The sequence below is a fragment of the Heptranchias perlo genome, chromosome 15 (genome assembly GCF_035084215.1).
Source record: "Heptranchias perlo isolate sHepPer1 chromosome 15, sHepPer1.hap1, whole genome shotgun sequence".
In the NCBI taxonomy this organism is placed as follows: Eukaryota; Metazoa; Chordata; class Chondrichthyes; order Hexanchiformes; family Hexanchidae; genus Heptranchias; species Heptranchias perlo.
Window position 1 is genome coordinate 36,945,975 of NC_090339.1, and position 25,764 is coordinate 36,971,738.

The 25,764-nt window shown below is 44.3% G+C and overlaps 1 long non-coding RNA gene across 1 annotated transcript in view; it reads right to left on the minus strand.

The window, feature by feature from the left end:
* The window catches only part of LOC137332722 (uncharacterized), a 99,012-nt gene that overhangs the window by 22,142 nt on the left and 51,106 nt on the right, over positions 1-25,764 (minus strand). The window contains exon 2 of the long non-coding RNA XR_010965726.1: positions 23,984-24,073. This is a non-coding gene — a long non-coding RNA (uncharacterized lncRNA). The remainder of the gene's footprint in view (positions 1-23,983; positions 24,074-25,764) is intronic.

Sequence of the window (25,764 nt, forward strand, 5' to 3'; positions counted from 1 at the left end):
CTTCGGCCCAACATGTCCATGTCGCCCAGTTTATACCACTAAGCTAGTCCCAATTGCCTGCACTTGGCCCATATCCCTCTATACCCATCTTACCCATGTAACTGTCCAAATGCTTTTTAAAAGACAAAATTGTACCCGCCTCTACTGCTGCCTCTGGAAGCTCGTTCCAGACACTCACCACCCTTTGAGTGAAAAAATTGCCCCTCTGGACCCTTTTGTATCTCTCCCCTCTCACCTTAAATCTATGTCCCCTCGTTATAGACTCCCCTATTGTTTTTGCACTTCTCAGAAGTTTGCCTACACATTTGCTCTTCTATCCCCATCTGACTGTTTGAGGGTCTATAGTACACTCCCAGTAGTGTGATTGCCCCTTTTTTGTTTTTGAGCTCAATCCATATGACCTCATTTGATGATCTTTCTAACATATCATCCCTCCTCACAGGTGTAATTGTTTCTTTAACCAATATTGTCACCCCTGTCCTTTTTTAACCCCCTCTCTATCTTGTCTGTAACCAGGAATGTTGAACATAAGAACATAAGAAATAGGAGCAGGAGTAGGCCATCCGGCCCCTCGAGTCTGCTCCGCCATTCAACAAGATCATGGCTGATCTTCTACCTCAACGCCATTTTCCTGCACCATCCCCATATCCCTTGATGCCTTTAATATCTAGAAATCTATCGATCTCTGTTTTGAATGTACTCAATGACTGAGCCTCCACAGCCCTCTGGGGTAGAGAATTCCAAAGATTCACCACCCTCTGAGTGAAGAAATTTCTCCTCATCTCAGTCCTAAATGGCCTACCCCTTATTCTGAGACTGTGACCCCTGGATCTAGATTCCCCAGCCAGGGGAAACATCCTCCTTGCATCTACCCTGTCGAGCCTTATTAGAATTTTGTATGTTTCAATGAGATCACCTCTCATTCTTCTAAACTCTGGAGAATACAGGCCTAGTCTACACAATCTCTCCTCATACGACAATCCTGCCATCCCAAGAATCAGTCTGGTGAACCTTTGTTGCACTCCATCTATGGCAAGTATATCCTTTCTTAGGTAAGGAGACCAAAATTGTACACAATACTCCAGGTGTGGTCTTACCAAGGCCCTGTATAATTGCAGTAAGACATCTTTACTCCTGTACTCAAATCCTCTTGTAATAAAGGCCAACATACCATTTGCCTTCCTAATTGCTTGCTGCACCTGTATGTTAGCTTTCATTGACTCATGTACAAGGACACCAGGTCCCTTTGAACATCAACATTTCCCAATCTCTTACCATTTAAAAAATACTCTGCATTTCTGTTTTTCCTAACAAAGTGGATAACTTCACATTTTTCCACATTATATTCCATCTACCATGTTCTTGCCCACTCACTTAACCTGTCTATATCCCCTTGAAGCCTCTTTGCATCCTCCTCACAACTCACATTCCCACCTAGTTTTGTGTCATCAGCAAACTTAGAAATATTACATTTGGTCCCCTCATCCAAATCATTGATATATATTGTGAATAGCTGGGGCCCAAGTACCGATCCCTACAGTACCCCACTAGTCACAGTCTGCCAACCTGAAAAAGACCTGTTTATTCCTACTCTCTGTTTTCTGCCTGTTAACCAATTCTCAATCCATGCCAGTATATTATCCCCAATTCCATGTGCTCTAACTTTGTTCACCAACCTCCTGTGTGGGACCTTATCAAAAGCCTTCTGAAAATCCAAATACACTACATCCACTGGTTCCCCCTTATCTATTCTACTAGTTACATCCTCAAAGAACTCCAATAGGTTTGTCAAACATGATTTCCCTTTCATAAATCCATGTTGACTCTGCCAAATCCTATTATAATTTACTAAGTGTCCTGTTATCACATCCTTTATAATAGATTCTAGCATTTTCCCTACTACTGATGTCAGGCTGCCTTTCCTGCCCCTCTACGCCATGTTTCAGTAATAGTTGAGATATCATACTTCCACGTATCTATCTGTGCCCTCATCTCATCTGCCTTATTCATTAGACTCTTTGCATTGAAATATATACCATTAAGTGCTGCCAAACTCTTTTGTTGTCCATTATCTCACCTTTGTTTCTTCTGCCTTCCAAACTCGCTTACTGATTTTCTGCCTTCCATTTCCAGCTCTACTACTCTCCCTTCTGAATCTCAGGTTCCCATCCCCCTGCCAAGCTAGTTTAAACCCTGCATTGGAGGTATTGGTGGAGGAGGTTGGCAGGAGGAGGCTGCCCTCTTCCTGCCTGGCAGCAGGAAGATATCCAGACAAGCTGCTCAGCAACAGTAAACAGTGCCTGGAACATCACGCCATCGACCTGGCTGCAATGCCAGAAGAAGTTTAATAACCTAACTAGAGTTGCTCAGGTAAGATGCCTAACTCAGATCTCACATTAGTCTCTGCTTAACCCTATACTACCTATAGACCCTGCGCTCACAATGCTTCCCTCCCCGATTACCAGCACTTTCCTTCAATCACTGTATCACACTTCACTCCACCTCCGCCTGCTTCTAATATCGCACTCTGCATCTGCTACTCTCCTCACTATTATTTCCCTCAACTCCTCTTACCTCTTCCACACATCATATTCTACCTTGACATGCACATCCTAAAAACAGTAATACGTTCCCTTCTTTCCTGCAGGACAAGCTTGCAAGCAATAACAGAGAGCAGGCGAGAACAGAAGGACGGAAAGTGTCCATTAACATCCTTTCCTTGAGGAGGATGTTGTGGAGATTATGGGGATGTCTCGCATCAGGGATGTGGCAAGTGGCAAGGCTGCAGGGTGCTTGGCCATCTTACACTATTTCTCCTCTCACTGAAATCCCACCCTCACACACTATGACAAAGTGCAGTTGCTTTCAGCAGTCACTTATCTGCCTCTGCTTATCCTTGACACTAAATGCTAATCCTTGGCCCTCTCTTCCCTTTAAGGTGAAGCAAATGTAGAGCACCCAGAGGTCGAGGATCTGGAAGAGGGCAGCACTCATGAAAACACAGAGTCACTTGACCTTGACTGAGCAAGCACCAGCTGAGAGACCGGCATCATGAGCTTTTCACAGGATAGGTTAGACGGGTCTGCACTGTGGGACTCACTGAGCACTAGTGCACAGGAACAGCCTGATGTCCGCTGGTCTGGGTAGAAGTCAGTGAGATTGAGGACTGGCACAGTATGACCGCATCATGACAACTGTCAGGTGACCTGGCACAGGCCTGCATTATCTGCTACCTGTGGTCATACATGAGCTGCACGTTCAGGAAGTGGAGGTCCTTCCTGTTATAAAACATGGCTGATTCTTGAAGGGGAGAACGCAGTGTAAAGTGTGACCCTGGGGAAATCCAGCGATGTGGGCAAATCTAACAGATCTCTTGTCCTGATTGACAGCCTGCATTGGGAAGGTGGTGTATTGCTTGCAAAGAGAGCATACATGCCTGCCTGATGGCTGTATGGACAGCAAACTGACTAATGTTGCTGATGCCACCTGTTGCAGCTTGGAATGAGCCTATGGCGTAGCAGTTGAGAGTCACCGTTAGCTTCACAGCTACAGGCAGTGCTGTGAGTGTCTTGATGTTTGGCTCCAATTCCTGCTGCAACAGATGACATAGGTCAGTGTCTGACTGCCTGCTGAAGCAGAGCCTCCTCATACATTACTCCTCTGTCATGTTCAGGTATGACATTCTGTTCCTGAAGACCCACATCCTATAAGAACATAAGAAATAGGAGCAGGAGTAGGCCAGTCGGCCCCTCGAGCTTGCTCCGCCATTCAATAAGATCATGGCTGATTTGATCCTAACCTCAAATCTAAATTCATGTCCAATTTCCTGCCTGCTCCCTGTAACCCCTAATTCCCTTTACTTCTGTGCCCATCACCTCTTTGCCATCTTCTTTGAGCCTCTGCATGTCTGTGCTGCTGTGCTTGCTGTTGATGCTGATACCCCTGGTGCGACAGCCTCAATGGCAATCCCAGCAACATCCCCATATTTCCGAATACTACCGCAGCCAATGTAGTAAAACAGTCCAGCTGCAGCCAAGAGTCAGCTCTCCAACAAATTTGTACTGAAAAAACTGCTAAAACTCAGTCAAAGCAGCCAAAATATGACTCCAAACATCACCAGCAGCCTAAAACGACTATCCAGAGACTTACCTTAATGGAGGTGAGGATCCCTTTAAATACCATTGTTGCTTCCTGAGTGTTCCCGCATGTTATGCCGGTTGGGCTTAAGAATGATTGAATCAAATGCTCCCAGGCACTAATTTCCCCAAATGGTCCTAAGACAAGGTAGGACCCCTATTTACATATTGTAAATAGTCCAGTGTTCATTTCAGGTGGCTACCTGGGACCCTAAGGAGCTCCTTAGCCAATATGATGGCTGCCGCATTTCATGTACACATCATGTAGCACATTCCACTGCAAAATTGGTATGCTGAACACCAATTTAAGGCCCAAAAACCGGGCAAAATGCTATCAAATTTGTACCCCATTAAGTTATTTTCAAGAAATGGAAAAAATAATCAGCTATATGATGGGTTCTTACATACACATTTTGTAAATAACTTATAGAAAGCTTTGAAATTGGTTTGGAATAAAAGCAGATTTAGAAAATCACATTTCAAAAAACTGAGAAAAATCACTTGCAAGACAAATTATCTTAAAAATTACCTTTAATTGGTTCCAATGTAGAAATAAAGTAGATGTATTTTGAATTGGTTTATTTACACATTGACAAATCTAATTTACTATGCCAACAACATTAAAAGCTCCTAAAGCTTACTTCCTTAAAGTCAAATGTATTGAGATGTATTGTAAGAAGGGTCACAGAGAATGTCTTAAGAATATAGAAATGTTTCATATCAAGGAAAGCATGGACTGAATGGGGAATGCACTTTTGTTACAGTTCCTTCATATATCAGAGACCTAGGGACAAATATAACCTAGAATTTGCCCATCTTTTTGTCTAACAGAACTTTTTGTGGTAGATATTTTCAGGTGTAAAATGGACACAAAGCATACCAACTTAGCAGTAGTCCAATCTGCACATGGGTTAGTCCCACTGCTAAATTCTTGGGGTCCTTTTTTTAGTTGGACATATATATGTAAATTCAGAGCCTAACACATGTTGAAGGACCCCATCCAAAAATTAGTTGATGATGAGCAGTGCAGTTGTTTTTAGAATTATTTTATTTTAGAAAGAAAGCATATTACAACAAAGTGAAGGCGAACAAAGTTACCACCATGTTTAGGGGCTATTAGGTCTCCAAACTATTCAGAACCTTGCGACATGTAGCCAAGTGTATAGATCCTCCTTCCCCACTGGCTGCCAGGGAATGTGTCAGAAGATACTTCAGTATACTCCAGCTGGCATCAGCTGATTTTTGTGCTATTTTAATCATTGTTGATAAAAAAATGGATTTGCTAAAAGTTCCAGTTTCTGAACTATTATTTGCTTCAGCTGACTGATGATGACAGAGCCTTATTTTCATCTAGGCAAAGTGAGAGCACCATAGAACCCAAATGATTGAAATAACAACGAGAATTGACAAGATGGATGCAGAGAATTATTCTGGTGGACAACAAGAAAAACAAAAACAGAACATGTGATTATAAGCCGAAGACGCCACAGGCTTAAATGAAGAAGTAACTACTTCACATTGTGAGCCATCGCCTTCACTTGGTCCAGTGAATAATGGCTCAAAAGGAATTGGATCAATTCCTAATTCAGCAAAAGGTAGTGGAATATGGATCAGAGGAAAAAAAAACATAACATGGCCTGATTAGATCTTGAGACTGGACTCGGAAAATGGAGCAAGTGGAATGGGATGAATGGATTTTTATCATTCCTGCACTTGACATCTTATGTGACACAACATTAATTGAATTTATGAATCAACTTTCAAATCTTTGAAGAAGAAAATGTTACTGATATAACAGGCATGACACATGCACCACAAAATAAAACAAAAAATTACTTGAATTGTGAATTTTCAATTCCAACAAAAGGACTAGATGTTTCCTGGGCGGAGAGGGAGTGGTGGTGAGGGGGAAGAAATGTTGTCCGTGGAGGTTAGGGTTGAACAATAGAGAGGTGAGAATAGATGAATATTCTAGTCTTTTTCTTGATTTGGAGATAGGGAGTATTTATGCATAACTTTCCCTGAGGAGATGATATCAGTAGAGTAGAGTCCAAGTTAGAGTAGATTATATACGATGTGTAGAAGAACAGACTTGTTCAACTGAGTAGCCTTTTCTCAGTCCCTGCTTCCTTGCATTTGTATGCTCTTCTCTCTTTTTATTATTATCCAGTAGCCGTAGGCTTGTGTGAAAGAGGTTAAAATGAATGTGCCTCATTTGGATTCATTCATTCAACTGATAATTAAGTAACTGTAACCCCATGGCTAATAATGCATGAAATCCCATTTCAATGAACTCTGACAAAAAAGGGAAGAAATTCCAGCAGCCAGAAGTGTGGCAGGGGAAACTTCTACTCAGCACTTTGGTCCTACCATGCCCAGTTGCTGATGCTCAGTTCGGGTTCCACCAGAGCCATTTCAAACCCTCTCAATCATCTATCCACATGTCTTAAGTCCAGAATGTAATGGAATACTCACCAATTGCCTCGATGGGTGCAGCTGTAAAAACATTCAAGAATAGCCATATCTACACAGTGACTACAAGAGCCAGGCAGAGGGGATACTCTCTGACAAGTGGCACACCTCCTAATTCCTCAAAGCCTCTCCACCATCTACAAGGCTCAAGCCCAGAGTGTAATGGAATACTCGCTGCTTGCTTGGATGATGCAGCCACAACAACTCTCAAGAAGCTCAACACCATCCAGGACAGCCTGCTTGATAAGTGCATCATTAGTGAACTCAACATCCACTCCCTCCACCACTTACACACTGTGGCTGCAGTATGAATTGTCTACAGGATGCACTGCAATAACTCACCAAGCTAACTTTGACAGCACTTCTCAGCCCCGTGACCTCTACCACCAAGAAGGACAAGAGCACCAGATCATGGGAATCACCTCCAAATTCCACTCATAAGTTACACACCATCCTGACTTGGACATATATCATTGCTCCTTCATCTTCACTGAGTCAAAATCCTGGAATTTCCTACCTAACACCATTATGCAAGCACCATCAGCACAATGATTGCAGCAGTTCAAAGAGAAAGCCTACCACCACCATCTAATGATAACCAGGGATGGGCAATGAATGTGGCCTTACTAGCATGACCCACATCCTGAGGACAGGGTAATTTCCATTTTTGGGATGTGGCCGCGCCAATAGCAACTCAGAAGGGGCACACGCCATAATCTAAGATCACCACTCTGCCACTCCCAGAGGGGGAGCACAGGCAATGGGGGCCAAATAATATTAAGCTTAGTCATCTATTCATTTCTGCTCCCTTGATGTTGGGGCTTCAATTCTAATGGCAATCTATTCCTCTTGGAATTTGGCTTTGTGGGACCTGTGTGTGGTCCAGAGGGCACCTACGCCTATTTTCTCATGCATACATACCACTAGGCCGTATGGTAAGAGTGCCTGATGGGATTTCCAGGGGACCCCGGGAACATCCCCAGACACGCCCCCAAATAGAAGTTGAGTCGGGTGCCCCTATTGAAATTTGCATTTGATTCATCCATGGGCTGGAAAATCCATGGGTCCGGATTTTGCACCAATATTTGGTCCCTCTGCCAGAATTCCAACCCAAGAAGGAATTGAGTTTCTGAGCTAAAATCGTCGGTGTCTTATAACTCAGTAACAAGAGGCCGGGGCTCAACTCTGCAGTCTGATGGACACTAATCTTTTACTTCTGGGACCTGGGATTAAAGTCTAGCTCAGAAAGATGGCATTAAAGTTTCCTTTGTCTGCTGGTTACTGAAAATGAAATGTATTCCATTCCTAGTTTGATGAGCACAAAATTCACCAAGACAGAAAAGTAAAATTCACCAAAAAGAAAACTGCAATAACTTAAAAGTCCTTATGTAGCGAAGTCTCTCATTGTGAATACTCTTTCCTGATATAAAGAGCTCTATTTGTATCTTGATAACACACAACATAACTTGAAAACAAAGCATTGTTTGAAATTGTAGAATTATTAAGTAAATCAATGACAAGAAATGGCTCAACCTATTAATAACAAATAAAACCTTGGCAGAGCTGAGTTATGAATAGTCAATTTACCGGTGATAGAATTTTTATCGTAAATAATTGAAACAGCTGACAATGGACAGTTATAGGTCAATATGGACTAATATCCAAAAAACAGTTACTAAGGAAGAAGACGATATTCATTTACCATCTTGTGGGTGCCGCACCCAATGACTACCATTGTCCTGAGTATTCATTCTCAGGGAAAGTACTGGCCAAGATTTGTTAGGTCTAGTAGAGGTTCCTCCTGAAGCTCTCTTATCAGTTAAGATTGCTTCCTTCCTTCTTCCCAATTAAACTTGGCTGACCTCTCGCTCTCAACTCTTCTGGACCAAGGACCTTTTTCACATATAAGCCTTTGTCATAAGAAAGCCAGATTCTGTGATGATTCACCAAATTCCGGTGTCACTGTTTGCCCCATTTCTACTTTCATTGCTGATGTGTTACAAACATAATTGCAAACTAAAAAACACAAATATAGTGACAACAAAAAGGATGGAATCAGTAAAATCCCTTTGGACTCTACAAATATGTAAAAAAAAGTATGAGAAAAGACTGTCAGGCCCATCACTATTTATCTTGTCCACAGGATGATGTAGCCTTGTGCACTGCTGTCTCCCAACTTCAAGTAAAGAAGGCAAAAAAACGATAGCCAGTTTCAGCAAATACTCTGGGGACTTCATCCCTGACCCCATAGGCAATCAAGTAAGATCCAGTATAGCATGGTTACCAATGACATACCACTAGGTCAACATAACTAACCCACAAAACCGTGCTCAAACCCAATGTCATCTTCCCTCAGGAATTGTCAAGTACCTTTTAAATGGCTGTAATGTACCCATACTTACCACATCCACAGGAAACTTGATTTAGAGGGTGATAACCCTCTGAGAAAAGATATATTTCCTAGCAGTAAACCTGACCATTTACATGTATATTTGATAGGAATGCCCTCTAGTCTGGCTATCCTCTCCCACAGAGGGGATTCAAATGTAGAGTTACACAAATAGTGGACCCCAGCTGCAGCAATGCCCAGTGCTGACCCATAAGGTGAAAAGTGCAATAATCATACAATTTCACTTCCTTCAATGGCCAGGAAAATATTTACAAGAGTGCTTGAAAATGTCAAGGGGGAAGAGTAACAGAGAAGATGTAAACAGTGGTGTCCCCAAGGGTTAGTCTTGGAAATATTGCTTTATCCAATATATAAATGATTTGGATTTGGGTATGGGGGGCACAATATCAAATTTGCTAAAGATTCAAAAATAGGAAGTATGGTTAACTGAAAAGGACTATAAGTGACCTCAGGATAGATAGGTTGATAGATTGGGGAGATAGGTATCAGATGAAATTTAATGTAGAAAAATATGAGGTAATACATTTTGAGAGGAAGAATAAATGAGTACAGGATCAGTGAAACTTAAGGGTTCAGATACACTAATCTTTAAACGTAGGAAAACAAACTGGTAAAGTTGTAAAAAAGTATGTGGGATCCTAGGTTCTTTTATGAAATAAGGGTACAGAGCACAAAAGCAAAGGGGTAATGGAAGATCTATTCAAATATATGGTTAGGCTGCAGTTAGGGGCGAGGCAGGTTGGGTTTCCATGCTTTTGCACATGCCTTGGCAGAGCAGACCCCAGGAAGTTTGGGGCCCTGGAATCCATAATTTGATATAAAGTTACGAGGATTTATAAATGCATGGGTTAATCAAGGACAGCCAAGGTAAGTCAAGTTTGACAAATTTAATGGAGACTTTGAAGAAGTGACGATTGGATAGATAAAAGGAATGCAGTAGATGTAATGTACATGCATTTTCAGAAGATGTTTAATAAGGTGTCTCTCAAGAATTGAAAAATTCAGACATATGGGGCTCAATTTTCAAACAGAGCTGGGAAGAGGGCGGGGGGTCAATTTGAGGTCAGGAAACTCATTAGTACGGGTTTCCTGGATGTCCTTTGAAGTAAGAACATCTTTTTTTTGTCGGTTTCCCGTCCGACCGACTGGCTGATTAACAGGCTGGTCCCAGTCGGATGGGAGACCAGCCAGGGAGAGGACATCTGCAGGTAAGTCTGCAGGTAAGTCTTTATTTGCCTGGATTGTGGGGGGGGGGGGAACGGGGGGGGCACGGGGGGGGGGGCATGAGTGGGCATGGGTGGGCAAGGGGCATGAGTGGGCAAGGGGCATAGGTGGATAAGGGGCATGAGTGGGTAAGGGGCATAGGTGAGCAAGGGGCATAGGTGAGCAAGGGGCATGGGTGGGCATAGGTGTGCACGGGTGGGCATAGGTGGGTACGGGGTCGCGAGTCATGGGGGATAGGATCGGGGGTCAGTCACGGGGGGGCGGGATTGGGGGCCATTGCGGGGGTATGCAATCGTTGAGGGGGAGTGTCAGGGGTCAGAAGATCGGGGTCGGGGTCGGATGGTCGGGGTCGGAGGATCGGGTTCTGGGGTTGGGGGATCGGGGTTGGAGGATTGGGGTTGGAGGGGAAGGATCGGGGTTGGGTTCAGGGGTACGTGATCGGGGGGGTCCGCGATCGGGGTCTGCGATCGAGGTGGTGGGGGGGGGGGGTCGGTGCAGGTAGGCTTGTTGGGCCTGGGGGAAGCACTCCTGCTCCTCCGGGCCCACAAGCTGTGCCTTTTTAGGCACCTACCTGCAGTCTCGGGCCTTCTCGCCTCCTTTCACGAGGCGTAAAACCGAAGGCCTGGTAATCTTAACCCCCGGAATTGAAATGGGGAATTAGTTAAAAATGGAGGCCTGAAGCCCCCTTGATAGGTTTTAAGGCCCGACCCGCCTCCTGGCAGCAGGTTGGCCGCCCGCCCCTCGTCCTGCCCCCATGAAAACCAGAAATGGGCGGGTTGCAGGCGGGTCTGAGATGGTGGCAATTTTCAATGCCTCCCCCCCACCCCCAACCCACCCGTTTTTTACTTTTAAAATTGAGCCCACTTGATTGGCACTCCATCCACCATCCTAAACATTCACTCCCTTCACCACCGGCGCACTGTGGCTGCAGTGTGTACCATCCACAGGATGCACTGCAGCAACTCGCCAAGGCTTCTTCGACAGCACCTCCCAAACCCGTGACCTCTACCACCTAGAAGGACAAGGGCAGCAGGCGCATGGGAACAACACCACCTGCACGTTCCCCTCCAAGTCACACGCCATCCCGACTTGGAAATATATCGCCGTTCCTTCATTGTCGCTGGGTCAAAATCCTGGAACTCCCTTCCTAACAGCACTGTGGGAGAACCGTCACCACACGGACTGCAGCGGTTCAAGAAGGCGGCTCACCACCACCTTCTCGAGGGCAATTAGGGATGGGCAATAAATGCCGGCCTTGCCAGCGACGCCCACATCCCGTGAACGAATTTTAAAAAAAATTTAAAAATATGAGAAAATGTAGCAGCATGGACAGAAAACAGAGAGGATAAATAGGTGTTTCTTGAACTGAAGAAAAGTTCAAGGAATCTTACAACACCAGGTTATAGTCCAACTGTTTTATTTGAAAATCACAAGCTTTCAGAGGCTTTCTCCTTCGTCAGGTGAGTGTGGGATACACTCACCTGACGAAGGAGAAAGCCTCCGAAAGCTTGTGATTTTCAAATAAAACAGTTGGACTATAACCTGGTTTTGTAAGATTCCTTGCATTTGTCAACCCCAGTCCATCACCGGCATCTCCACATCATGGAGAAAAGTTGGAAGTGCTGTACCCCAGAGGTCAATGTTGAGTGAACTTTTGTTCTGGATATATATCGATAATTTGGTCTTGGGCATAGGAAACACAATCTTGAAATCTGTTGATGACACAAAAGTAGGAGCTTTGTCAAGCGGTATGGTGGACTGTAAAAGACTTTATGAAGATCTAGACAGTTTAGTGAGTTGAGCAGATAGCTGACAGATGTAATTTAATATGGATAAGTGTGAGGTAGTGCATTTTGGGAGAAAGAAAACAAGGAATGGGAGTATACACTTAATAGAAAGATACAGAAAGATACTGAAAGATGTGGATGAACAGAGAGACCAAGGGGTTCAAATATATAATTCCCTAAAAGTGCGAATGCAGGTCGATAAAGCCACAAAAAAGTCCAATAGAATTTTTGCTTTATCAATAGGACCATAGAGTACAATAGTAAAGAAGTAATGATGAATTTTTACAAAACATTGGTTAGACCACAGTCCAAGTGTACGGTTTTGAGCACCCTGTTAAAGAAAGGACATTAAAGCCTTACAGACTGTACAGCTTAAATTCACTATGTTGATGCCAGGAATGGGAAACTTTACTTGTGAGAAGAAACTTGAGATATTGGCGTTATCTTTACTGGAACAGAGAAGGCTAAGAGGAGATTAGATAGAGTTTTTAAAAGAATTATGATAGAGAGGCTAGGGAAAGATTGTTTCCTCTGGTTGGGGAGTCAGTAACGAGGAGTCATCAATTTAAAATTGATACCAAGAGATTAAGGAGATCGGAGGGATGTCACTGGGAATGTTGGAAGCAGAGACCATTTCATCTTTTATGGAAAATTGAATAAATAATTGAAGCAGAGGAAGATACAGGGCTAGGGGGAGAAAGCAGGCCAGTGAGATTAGTTTTGGATTGCTCTAGCAAAGAACTGGTACAGGCATGATGATCCATAAAGTTTTGTTCTCTGCTGTAAATGTCTGTAGTTCTATGGTTTCCCTTTCCACTAGATATGAACAAGTTGCTTATCTTTTTGAGAAAATGTAAACTCATAGAACCACTTCTAATTTTGGATGCAATAGTAATAGGACAATTAAAAATACCAGGAAAAGGAGTTAGGGGCTGTGTTCATTTAGTATATTGACCTTTCACCACTGGGTGATGGCTTTGAAACTAGCTCAAAATGATGGGATGGAAGTCTCCTCACTCTCAGCTGGCCGATAGGATCTAAAGTAAAATTAGCCTGGGCTGGTCCTAACCATGTTGTTGTTGGGAATAGTCCACAGCACGAAGCTGCTTACAATTTAACTCTAAATTAGCACTAACTTATTAAATTGATGTAAGGAATCTTACAACACCAGCACTCGGAGCGGAGCTACAGGCGGGAGCGGACCTAGGAGAGAGCGCGGGACTCGGAGACTACTAAAGGCCCAGGCTCGAGGGCCTACCCGCACTCGGAGCGGAGCTACAGGCGGGAGCGGACCTAGGAGAGAGCGCGGGACTCGGAGACGACTAAAGGCCCAGGCTCGAGGGCCTACCCGCACTCGGAGCGGAGCTACAGGCGGGAGCAGACCTAGGAGAGAGCGCGGGACTCGGAGACTACTAAAGGCCCAGGCTCGAGGGCCTACCCGCAGAGAGGCAATCGGTGAAAAAAACAAGGATTGAAGTCACAGGACAGCGGGTAGGTGATTAGCGAGTCGATAAAGGGAGCAGCGGAGGCCTGAGGTGAGTAATTAAACTCACCTACGTGAGTCTTTTTCCCCAGCGGGGAAGGGGCTTCGCGGGCTTTTTCAAAGGCAGGGGGCGGGGCCAATTCATTCGTACCCGTATATAGGTGGAGCGGTTGCTAAACCCGAGACATTACACTAGTAGTGACTCCCACCCTCCCACCTCCTCTAACCTTTTGGGGGGTAGAGGGAATTTAAAGGCTAGGTTCGTTTTTATATTTTGTTTTCAGGGACTTAACTCCTGGACCTAAGATAAATAAGAAGCAAAAAGTAATCCAAAGTGGGACGTCACCAAGGAAGAGGTAAGTGATTGGTTGGTGAGTATTTTCCTGCTGAATTTGTCTAAGGTTAGAGTTTGTGGATTCTCTGGTCTCTGTTGTGTAGTGGGGGACTGCTGTTCAGCAAGGGCCCTTGAGTATACTTTTAATTGAAGTGAAATTGGTGGGATTCATTTAATTTGAATTAATTAGTTAAAGGGTAAGTCATGTCAGGACAGCCCAGCCTCGTGTTATGCTCTTCCTGCTCTATGTGGGAAATCAGGGACCCTTCCGGTGTCCCTGACGACCATGTGTGCGGGAAATGTATCCAGCTGCAGCTACTGACAAACCGCATTGCGGCACTGGAGATGCGGATGGATTCATTATGGAGCATTCGCGATGCTGAAAACGTCGTGGATAGCACGTTTAGTGAGATGGTCACACCGCAGGTAAAGGTTGTACAGGCAGGAAGTAAGTGGGTGACCTCCAGGCAGAGTAAGAGGAGCAGGCAGGCAGTGCAGGGGTCCTCTGTGGCCGTCCCCCTCTCAAACAAATATACCGCTTTGGATATTGTTGAGGGGGATGACTTATCAGGGGAAGGCAGCAGCAGCCAACTTCCTGGCACCAGGGGTAGCTCTGCTGCACAGGCTGGGAGGAAAAAGAGTGGAAGAGCTATAGTGGTAGGGGATTCTATCGTAAGGGGAACAGACAGGCGTTTCTGTGGCCGTAAACGTGACTCCAGGATGGTTTGTTGCCTCCCTGGTGCCAGGTTCATGGATGTCACTGAGCGGCTTCAGGGCATTCTCAAGGGGGAGGGTGAGCAGGCAGAGGTCGTGGTCCACATTGGGACCAACGACATAGGTAGGAAGGGAGATGAGTTCCTACATCAAGAATTTAGGGAGCTAGGTAGCAGATTAAAGAGCAGGACCTCAAAGGTTGTAATCTCTGGATTACTCCCAGTGCCACGGGCTAGTGAGTATAGAAATAGGAGGATAGAACAGATGAATGCGTGGCTAAAGAGTTGGTGCAGGAGGGAGGGTTTCAGTTTCCTGGATCACTGGGCCTGCTTCTGGGGAAGGTGGGACTGAACCAGAGCGGGACAAATATCCTTGCGGGGAGGTTTGCGAGCACTGTTGGGGGGGGTTTAAACTAACTTGGCAGGGGGATGGGATACAGAGTGGAGCTACAATAGGGGGTGATGTGCAGCCAAATATTGAGAAAAAAACAAGTCAGTTTGGAAGACAGGGCAAATATGTAAGAGCAAGGCTGGATGGCATCTATTTTAATGCAAGGAGTCTTGCAAATAAGGTGGATGAACTGAAGGTGTTGATAAACACATGGGAGTATGATATTGTTGCTGTCACAGAGACATGATTGAGGGAGGGGCAAGACTGGCAGCTCAATATTCCGGGGTACAGAATCTTCAGGCGAGACAGAGGGGGAGGTATAAGAGGAGGGGGGGTCGCAATATTAATTAAAGAATCAATTACGGCCATAAGGAGGGATGATATATTAGCAGGTTCCTCAAATGAGGCCATATGGGTGGAGCTTAAAAACAAAAAGGGGGCAAGCACTTTGATGGGAGTGTACTATAGACCCCCAAACAGTCAGGGGGAGATAGAGGAACAGATATGTAGGCAAATCTCAGAAAATTGTGCAAATAATAGGGTAATAATAGTGGGGGATTTCAACTTCCCCAATATTAACTGGGATACTCAGAGTGTAAAAGGCTTAGAGGGTACAAAATTCTTAACGTGCATCCAGGAGAGCTTTTTGAGCCAGCATGTAGAAAGTCCTACAAGAGAGGGGGCGGTACTGGACCTAATTCTAGGGAATGTGGCCGGCCAAGTGGAAGAAGTGCTAGTAGGTGAGCACTTTGGTGACAGTGACCATAATTCAGTGAGATTTAAGGTGGTCATGGAAAAGGACAGGGAGGGGCCGGAAATAAAGGTTCTAAATTGGGGGGAAGGCCGATTTTAATAGGATAAGGCAGGATCTGGCCAAAATGGACTGGGATCAGCTGCTTGTAGGAAAATCCGCATCGGAGCAATGGGAGTCTTTCAGAAGGGAGATTGAGACCATACAATGGCAACATGTTCCCGTAAAGGTCAAGGGTGGTTCCAAGAACTCCAGGGAACCTTGGATGTCAGGGGATATACGAGAATGGATTAGGAAAAAAAGGAGGGCTTTTGGCAGATACAAAAGGCTAAGGACGGAGGAAGCCCTAGAGGAGTACAAAAAGTGCAGGGGGATACTTAAAAAGGAAATTAGGAGATCAAGGAGGGGCCATGAAAAAACACTGGCGAGCAAAATAAAGGAAAATCCTAAGATGTTTTATAAGTATATCAAGGGTAAGAGGATAACTAGGGAAAAAATAGGGCCCATTAGGGACAAAAATGGCAATCTGTGTGTGGAGCCGGAAGATGTAGGAGGGGTTCTAAATGAATTTTTTGCATCTGTTTTCACTATGGAGAAGGACAACGTAGACAGAGAAATACGGCAGGGGGACTGTGATATACTCGAACATATTAACATCGAGCGGGAGGAGGTATTGGCGGTTTTAGCAGGCCTAAAAATGGATAAATCCCCAGGCCCGGACGAAATGTATCCCAGGCTACTGTGTGAGGCAAAGCAGGAGATTGCGGGGTCTCTAACACATATATTCAGAACCTCTCTGGCCACAGGGGATGTGCCAGAGGACTGGAGAACCGCTAACGCAGTACCATTATTCAAGAAGGGGAGTAGGGAAAAACCGGGGAACTACAGGCCAGTGAGCCTAACATCAGTGGTAGGAAAATTATTGGAAAAAATTCTGAAGGACAAAATTAGTCTCCACTTGGAGAAGCAAGGATTAATCAGGGATAGTCAACATGGCTTTGTCAAGGGAAGATCATGTCTGACTAATTTGATTGAATTTTTTGAGGGGGTGACTAGGCGTGTGGATGAGGGTAACGCAGTGGATGTGGTATACATGGATTTCAGTAAGGCCTTCGATAAAGTCCCGCACAGGAGACTGGTCAAGAAGGTACGAGCCCATGGAGTCCAGGGTGCCTTGGCACTTTGGATACAAAACTGGCTTAGTGGCAGAAGGCAGAGGGTGATGGTCGAAGGTTGTTTTTGTGACTGGAAGCCTGTGGCCAGTGGGGTACCACAGGGATCTGTGCTGGGTCCCTTGCTGTTTGTGGTCTACATTAACGACTTGGATATGAATGTAAAAGGTATGATCAGTAAGTTTGCTGATGATACAAAAATTGGTAGGGTGGTAAATAACGAGGAGGATAGCCTCAGTCTGCAGGACGATATAGATGGGTTGGTCAGATGGGCGGAACAGTGGCAAATGGAATTTAACCCGGAAAAGTGCGAGGTGATGCACTTTGGAGGGACTAACAAGGCAAGGGAATACACAATGAATGGGAAGACCCTAGGCAAGACAGAGGGTCAGAGGGATCTTGGTGTGCAAGTTCACAGATCCCTGAAGGCAGCGGAACAGGTAGATAAGGTGGTAAAGAAGGCATATGGGATACTTGCCTTTATTAGCTGAGGCATAGAATATAAGAGCAAGGAGGTTATGATGGAGCTGTATAAAACACTGGTTAGGCCACAGCTGGAGTACTGTGTGCAGTTCTGGTCGCCGCACTACAGGAAGGATGTGATCGCTTTGGAGAGGGTGCAGAGGAGATTCACCAGGATGTTACCAGGGCTGGAGCGCTTCAGCTATGAAGAGAGACTGGGAAGATTGGGTTTGTTTTCCTTGGAGCAGAGGAGGCTGAGGGGGGACATGATTGAGGTGTACAAAATTATGAGGGGCACAGATAGGATGGATACTAAGGAGCTTTTTCCCTTCGTTGAGGGTTCTATAACAAGGGGGCATAGATTCAAGGTAAAAGGCGGGAGGTTTAGAGGGGATTTGAGAAAGAACTTTTTCACCCAGAGGGTGGTTGGAGTCTGGAACTCACTGCCTGAGAGGGTTGTGGAGGCAGGAACCCTCACAACATTCAAGAAGCATTTGGATGAGCACTTGAAATGCCATAGCATACAAGGCTACGGACCAAATGCTGGAATATGGGATTAGATTAGACTGGGCTTGATGGCCGGCGCGGACACGATGGGCCGAAGGGCCTCTATCCGTGCTGTATAACTCTATGACTCTATGACTCTATAGTCCAACAGTTTTATTTGAAAATCACAAGCTTTTGGAGGCTTTCTCCTTCGTCAGGTGAAAGCCTTCGTCACACTCACCTGACGAAGGAGAAAGCCTCCGAAAGCTTGTGATTTTCAAATAAAACTGTTGGACTATAACCTGGTGTTGTAAGATTCCTTACATTTGTACACCCCAGTCCATCACCGGCATCTCTACATCATTATTAAATTGACACTAACTTGGCAGTCTCACTCCGAAAAGTAACAAGGGTGGCAGGTGTGGGGACCATCACACTGCGGAGGTTAGGATACTACACATTGTCGGGTTAAAGTAGAGGGTGCTTTACTGTGTACCTAGCTTGTGTTGGAATCTGAATTAGGACTGCTTTATGAGGTAGTGTATAGGGAGCTTTACTCTGCATCTAACCTGTGCTGCACCTGTCCTGGAAATGTTTGACTGCTGAAACCATGTACAAAAGTTGGAAAAGTATTCCATTTCCCAATCCCTCATTTGATGAGCACTAAACTTCTTCCCCTCTCCAAAAAAATCCAACATGTAGAATGACATCAAAATATCGCAAACTTTGCTAAGCTTGTTTTTCTTGTAAAATATCTCAGTTCAGGGATAAAAAGTAAACTAGAACTGTATTTTTCCAGAAATGAGCATTGTGCCAATCGGCACAGTTTGCTTTCTATTTACACTCCCAGTTTGTTTCCGTCCTGGCACTGGTTTTGTGTCGGGAGGGCTTTTAAGTAGAAAACTGCAGCTGAAACAATCTCCTTTGTACCACACAAAGCACTTTGTCTTGCCCTTGTAAACATTAGGAAAAAAAAGGAAGAGTCTCTCTCTCTCTCCCAAACTGTCAGTTAAATCTTCTCCTCAGCCTGGAACTCAGCCATTGAGGTTTAACTCTTGGGACTCCTGTGAGAAGTTTTAATAAATTTGATTTTTTTTTTGGTTTTCCTTTTATGTTATTTCCTTCTTATTAAGTTCTGCTATGTGACCGCCCACCTAAACCTGGAACACATGGGAACAGACAGATCAAATCAATCATTCTTCATCCCACCCCATTCATTCTCAGTCCACAAAGAAGCTATGTGATTCTATAAAAATCCACTCACACCTTGATGCAGGTTTTTGTGACCTATGAACTAAGGGTGATGACACAAGTTGGTGACTGCTAATTTTCTGACTAGCTGACCAATGCGAATGCCTAGCGTGACATTTCCACTGGTAAACTTATGAATTTCATCATTATTGTAGAGTTCGCAGAGTCAGGAAAAGCATCAGGTTGATGCTTTGGGGTTACATGCAACAGAAAAATATCAAAGAACTGTTGAAATTAATCACAGTTCTTTGCAAACGTTTCATTAATAAAGTGGATCCTGATGGAGAAATTTTCTCTTTAAAAGGCATCCTGATGGTGGAGCTGCTTATTCATTTTGCAGAGTATGTGATGAATTTCTGTGTACTGAGGTAATGATAGGCACATTCTTAATTTTAATTAAAACATTAATTTAATAGGGACTTAACCCCACATGGAGAAATCAGTTCCTTTTTGCAGTCTCCTTTTGCCTCTCCTAATTTATTGCAATATTTTCACTGTTCTTTTGTAATACTGTGGTCAGAACACTGTGCTCTCTATTCTCCTAGGTCACTATAACATCTGGAACTGGCCTTAGGATTGTTGAGGCCTCCAGCAGGGTCACAGGGCCCACCCTATCCAGCTGGTTCCTCTCCACTCCTTCAACTGGTTCCTTGCTAGAATCTTATAAGAGAACAAAGGTATTTGATCTATCACTAATGCATGCCCCCGAAGCCAACTCTGAATGGGTATTCGTTGTACTGCACTGAGTTGATGGTTAATATGAAGGACATTCCCAGCACTGAACGCATGGTGCTGTGCAGCAAACAGTGGAAGGTCGTGTCACAGAAAGAAAAGGACATTTGATAGAATCATAGAATTATAGAATCATAGAATGATACAGCACAAAAGGAAGCCATTCAGCCCATCGTGCCTGTGCTGGCTCTTTGAAAGAGCTATCCAAATAGTCCCACTGCCCTGCTTATTGAATCTACTTCCACCACCCTTTCAGGCAGAAACGGCGTGAGCAGGTGAGAGACACTCCAGGATCGGCTCCCCCGGATTCACCAGAATGATACCAGGGCTTAAAAGGGTTAAATTATGAGGACAGTTTGCACAAACTTGGTTTTATTCCGACACTGATCTCTTCGCTTGGGCGAGCTGTCTGTGCAGCTGTGACCAGCTGCTCGCGTCAAGTATGCTGATGAGGTCCAAGGACCAACTTCCATCGATCCTTGGGCCTCGGTTCACCAAACACAGGTCCAGACCAAAATCTATCCCATTGTATCTTCTCAGTAGGCAGTCATGGTGCTCGACTGGATGTAGGGTTTGAAACTCAAAGATACACAATGCTCAGTTCAGCCTGACTGAGCAGCCGGGAAGGGGGATAAACAGTTTAGAGCTTGCCTATGTTTTGCTTCATTCACAACTCGATATCAGAGAGCCAGGTGGACAACAAAGTCAAAGTTGTGAAGTTGACCCACAACAACTACAGATAATGAAGCCGGGAAGCAGTATGCAAACAAGGACTAGGAGGAGGCCAAGGATGAAGCCTTGGGGTAAAATTGGAGGTAATTGTGTAGCACTGGAAGAGAAGCCTTTGTAGATAGACGATAGAGATAGAACAGATAGAAATGGAACCATGAAAAGGTGGCAGAAGAGGATCGAGCAGTGGGCCATGTTGAGGAGATTGAGAAGGGAGAACACACTGTGATTGCAGTCGCACAGGATTTAATAGGTGACATTGACCAGGGTGATCTTGAGACTGCAGAAAGGAGAGAAACCAAGCTGAAAAGGCTCATAAAGGAAGAGGTAGGTGGCAATGATATGTTCAAACAACTTAGGGAGTAAAGGGAGATTAAAAATGGGATGATAATTGGAGAGATGGGTGGGTTGAGTGTCGGCTTTTGAGAAAGATGGTGATTACAGCAGTTTGAAGGGAGGAAAGGTGCCTGAGAAATGGAGCTCCCTGGGTCGAGGGGACTTAAAATTGAGTGGTCAGGAGCTGAGCTATGAAGGGATAGTCCTTCTCGACCTCACCGATGCTTTTAAGACAGTTGACCATTCAGTTCTCATGCACTGCCAGTGCTCCATGGTCCACCCCCGTGGCACTGCAAAGTGGAAATTCAAAGTACTCCTTCCCCCAGACATAAAACATTTTAAAGAGGATTAACAAACTAATTAAATAGTTGTCGGTTAGGAAAAATATTCAGTAAAATTTTACTCCTCAGAGACTCCATTTCCATGTGACAGAAACCACAAGAACAACACTAACAACTTAGTTTTATATGCTATCTCTCACTTCAAAGAATGTCTCAGAATGCTTGATAAGGGGGTAGAGAGGGATGTCAAGCAGGAGATGAGAGAGATCAAAGAGAAGTTTATAAAGGTCGTTTTTAAACTGAACTAGAGATTGCAGAAGTTGAGAATGGGCTAATTCCTCAACCGTAGGTACCAGGAACAAAATAAAATCGTTTTCACTCAACTTGATCCTTTTTACAATTCAGATTTCATTGAGGACTGTGCAACTGGGTTTTTGGCAACATCATATACAGGTTTAAATTATAAAAAGGTGCTTGAGAGGAATGTGGGATCAATTGGATAGCTCTTTCAAAGAGCCAGCACTGGCACGATGGGCCAGATGGCCTCCTTCTGTGCTGTGTGATTCTATTCTATTCTATAAGAAGACCAACACCACAGTTGAAGAGATATCTTACCTCTAATACTTGTTGGTAATATAACAGAATTTGTGGCTTTCCTCCCAAATTCAGTCTTTAAATCTCAAGTGATACATTAAGATCTGCTATTTTTCCAACCTAGCCAAAATTCTTTGTTAAACCAGCAGGGTTCCTATGAACTGTGTAGCCCAACACATTTATAGACCTGCTATTGATCCTCCAACACCAACACTTATAACGTCCACAGTGTTGTAGAGGGACTCTGTGGTGCTTCCGCTCCTAGCACCAACACAGACTCGCTTCTAGCCAGGCTCTCTCAGCCTGATTTACCCAGGGCCCACCTACACAGCTACGAACCCACACAGTTAAAATAAATTGTCAATCATCCAGATGGTTTTTACAAAAGCCTCTTTATGTCAGCAGTTACCAGTTGGCTGGAGGCCCACCATGCATCTGGAATCCGCCGCAGCTATGGGTTCCAGGGGTCCTTAAAGCCATTAGTCCCAAGAGCTGATAGTTATCATATAAACACTCCCATTCCAGATATTGTAATAGATCTATTCTATGTTTTGTGATAGACCAAAGTAAAAACATAAAATGGTGGACCTACACAGCATGTCAATCAGTGTCTGAAAGAGAAAGATAGGTCATTGTTTCATCTAGGATTCTTCACCAGAACTCAGTCCTGATGAAGGGTCCCACTCAAACCTATCTTTTCCTTTTTAGATAATGACTGACCTGCTGTACACTTCCAGCATTTTCTGTTGTTGCTTCAGGTCTTTAGTATTTGTTGTTTTTCTCTTTAGTTCTTTTTGTTACAGACTCTTTTTATGACCTTATTCCAGACTCAGAGGCAGACCTTGTTCATAATTTCTGATAGATCCTGTTTGTAATTCCATTCCATATTATGTGACTGATCCATTCCATATTGTGTGACAGACCTTGTTTCATTTTGTGACTGATGCAGTCAGCAAGATGATTGACACAGGGGGAAGAATCGATCTGGTTGATATGTGTAGTGACATTGCAAATGCAATAAAAAAAAGAGTGTGTTTACACATAGCAACCATAGCAAATCTTCCCCCAGGAAGTGTTTACAGAGTTTTGTGAGCTAGTAGAAAATGTTTGAAGATGATGGTGTAAACAACAGTATACACAGTACATCAGGTTCATTTTAAAATGTAAATATATTCTGCACCATTTATTCAGCACAATCATATTTTACAACCTCTTTCAAATGAGGCAGATGGCCTCTGGGGTACAGAGTTTCTCAACCCAAAAAATAGTGCAAGCGTCTTGCCCACGGTGGATGGGTGGGGGGGAGGGGGGAGGAGGTCGAGGAACAAGTTTCAAAGGAACCATTTTACTTTTGTGAAAATATTACTCAGCATAAAAATGAACACGGTATGTTGTAAAATTATCACCATATTGGCATGCCAATAGTATCACCATCCTTACCTTCCAAAATTGTATAGTAATGGGAAAAAGAGCAGAGGAGGTTCAGGGCAAGGTTGTGAAGTGGCCTTGTCGTTGCATGTTTTGTTATATGGCCGGCTGTATTATAATATGCAAATGACAGAAATGTGTCATCTGATGCACTACTCCTCATTTTCACTATAGCAACACTGGACACAAGGACATGAGCTTGACCTTGGAATCCACTCTTACTATGGGTAGTGTTAGGGCTATATAAATTTAAATGACCCAAATGTCCATGCAATTGGTCACTGAGCAGACACTGCAGAGCCTGTCAAAATTGTGCATATACTCCGGAGGTCAGAAAATAGGCCGGGATGAGGGGTGTATCTTTGTGGCAGGCTGCCATCTTGCCATGCTGAAGATGTACCCCAATTCTGCTAAAACAGAAAATCAAGGCATTGATGTTTGTGTTCTGTTTGAAATACTGGACTGTTCAGTCAAAACCGGATCAGTGGCAATCCTCAAAGTCAGGCAGTACGTGGGATAATCTTGATCCCATACTGGTTTGAGCAGTCTTAATCCAGTTCCTGGTAAGCATAGACTCGCAGTACAAAACTGTCCTAATTTGGCATTAAACTGCAATTTCACAGAGTTCACAGAATGGCTCACGTTGGAAATGGAAAAATACAATAGGGAGTGCTCTTCTGAGGTTGACGTTGAGGCACGTTGTTGGGGCAGAGTACAAAGAGATTTATTCTATGTTGTACCTCATTTGGCAGCACTTGATGGGGAGCTGCAGAAGGAGCTTTACTATGGATCTAACTATGGTGTATCCTACCTGGAAGTGCTTGACACTGGGTACTTGAAATGCAAAAACGTTCCATTTCCCCAGCACTGCATCCCTCACCTTAATGAGCACAAAAATCACCTAAAAATAAATTAAAAGAAAGAATAGTTTGTGTTAATTGCAGTAATATCTTATGACAAAGGGGATGCTGAATTCTTTATTTGAAATTGCCAGCCATCATTTTGAGGCACGAGTGATTTATTGTATTGAGACAGATGGTTGTGGTGCAGTGTCAAGCTGATATTGGTAACTGTCACCCCTTCACACCTCTCACAACTTGTCTACTTTATATTGCATATTGCAAAGTGGTTGTCTGATCTGTAAGAAGGATCACCTGCTATAGCAACAACTGTTTTGTCTGTCGACAACATTCATAACCATATGTTACGTTACTCATTTTGAATGGAAAATTTATTTGAGAGACAGCCTGCAGAAGCTGACTTATAATATTCAGACGTAAGAAACTTCCCAAATTATACAACACCTCTTATTTCGGGACCTGTATCCATTAACTAAAAGGCGAAACATCTACATAGCCAATGCTGTGCCATCATCTCTATTTTGTTGCCAAACACTTATCTTGCTCTCAAAAGCCATTGATTCTTTCCAAAGACCAAGGGGGAAAAAATTCGATAAGGCCTATTATTGGGCGTGGGTAGCCTGATCCGCTATTAACCTGCACCCAATGGCCCCTGCACAGACAGGACAAGACTTTGGTCAGGCCTGAGGACTTACCTGCAAGCAGTGTTGGAAATCAGCATTGACATGAGGATTCAATGCAATTTGCGCTTTCCACCAGCAGGGGGAGCCCCAATCTCTTAAAGGGAGGATGTCTCTTAAAATCTCTTAAAGGTAGCCGATATCTGTCATTTGCTAAAAATAACAGTCTGCTGTCTGAACGGAGATCAGACAGTGCACACGTATAACACAGATTCAGGTCCCGTTCCTATTTTTACACACTGATGAGTTATGTTAAAACATTGAATAAAGGTTGCGCATTATTAAACCCTACATCCTCCAATCTGCATGCCAGACCTCCACCAATCTGCCGATCTGAGTTAGTATCAGGCCTGCGACAGTGCATGCACCAAGGTTCTCTGCTGATGCACTAGAGGCCTTCATGCAAGAGGTGGACAGAAGGAGGGACATCCTATATCCGCAGGGGGGGTGGAGTGGGGAGGGAAGAGACCATATGCCCAAAAGGCAGTGGGAGGAACCGGGGGACAAAGTCAATGTCAGGCACACAGCACCACGAACATGGATGCAGTGCAGGAAGAATTTCAATGCTTTAACACGAGTGGTCAAAGTGAGTGAGGTCGACTGTCAAGTGGGGCCTCCTAACAACTGCACCACTAGCCGCATCCACTGCTCCATGCACTACACCCCCCATCATCCACATACCAACAAACTCTTTCCATCAGTACTCAACTCTGTCAATCAGATGCTACCTCGCACCGTTACACATTACCACTGTTGCAAGCCGTCCACCCACAACTCACAGGCCACACACACTGGCAGCTAGTCAACCATGACAGGCACATCACCCATGCACACGTCCCGCTTGCTTGCAGGAGAAGGTGGCGCATATCAGGAGGCAGCAAGTGGCAGTGGCATTTAGCCCCTCGAGCCTGTTTCGCCATTCAATGAGATCATGGTGGACCTGTGACCTAACTCCATAAACCCGCCTTAGCCCCATATCCCTTAATACCCTTGGTTCACAGAAATCTATCAATCTCAGATTTAGAGTTCATAATTGAGCTAGCATCAGCTGC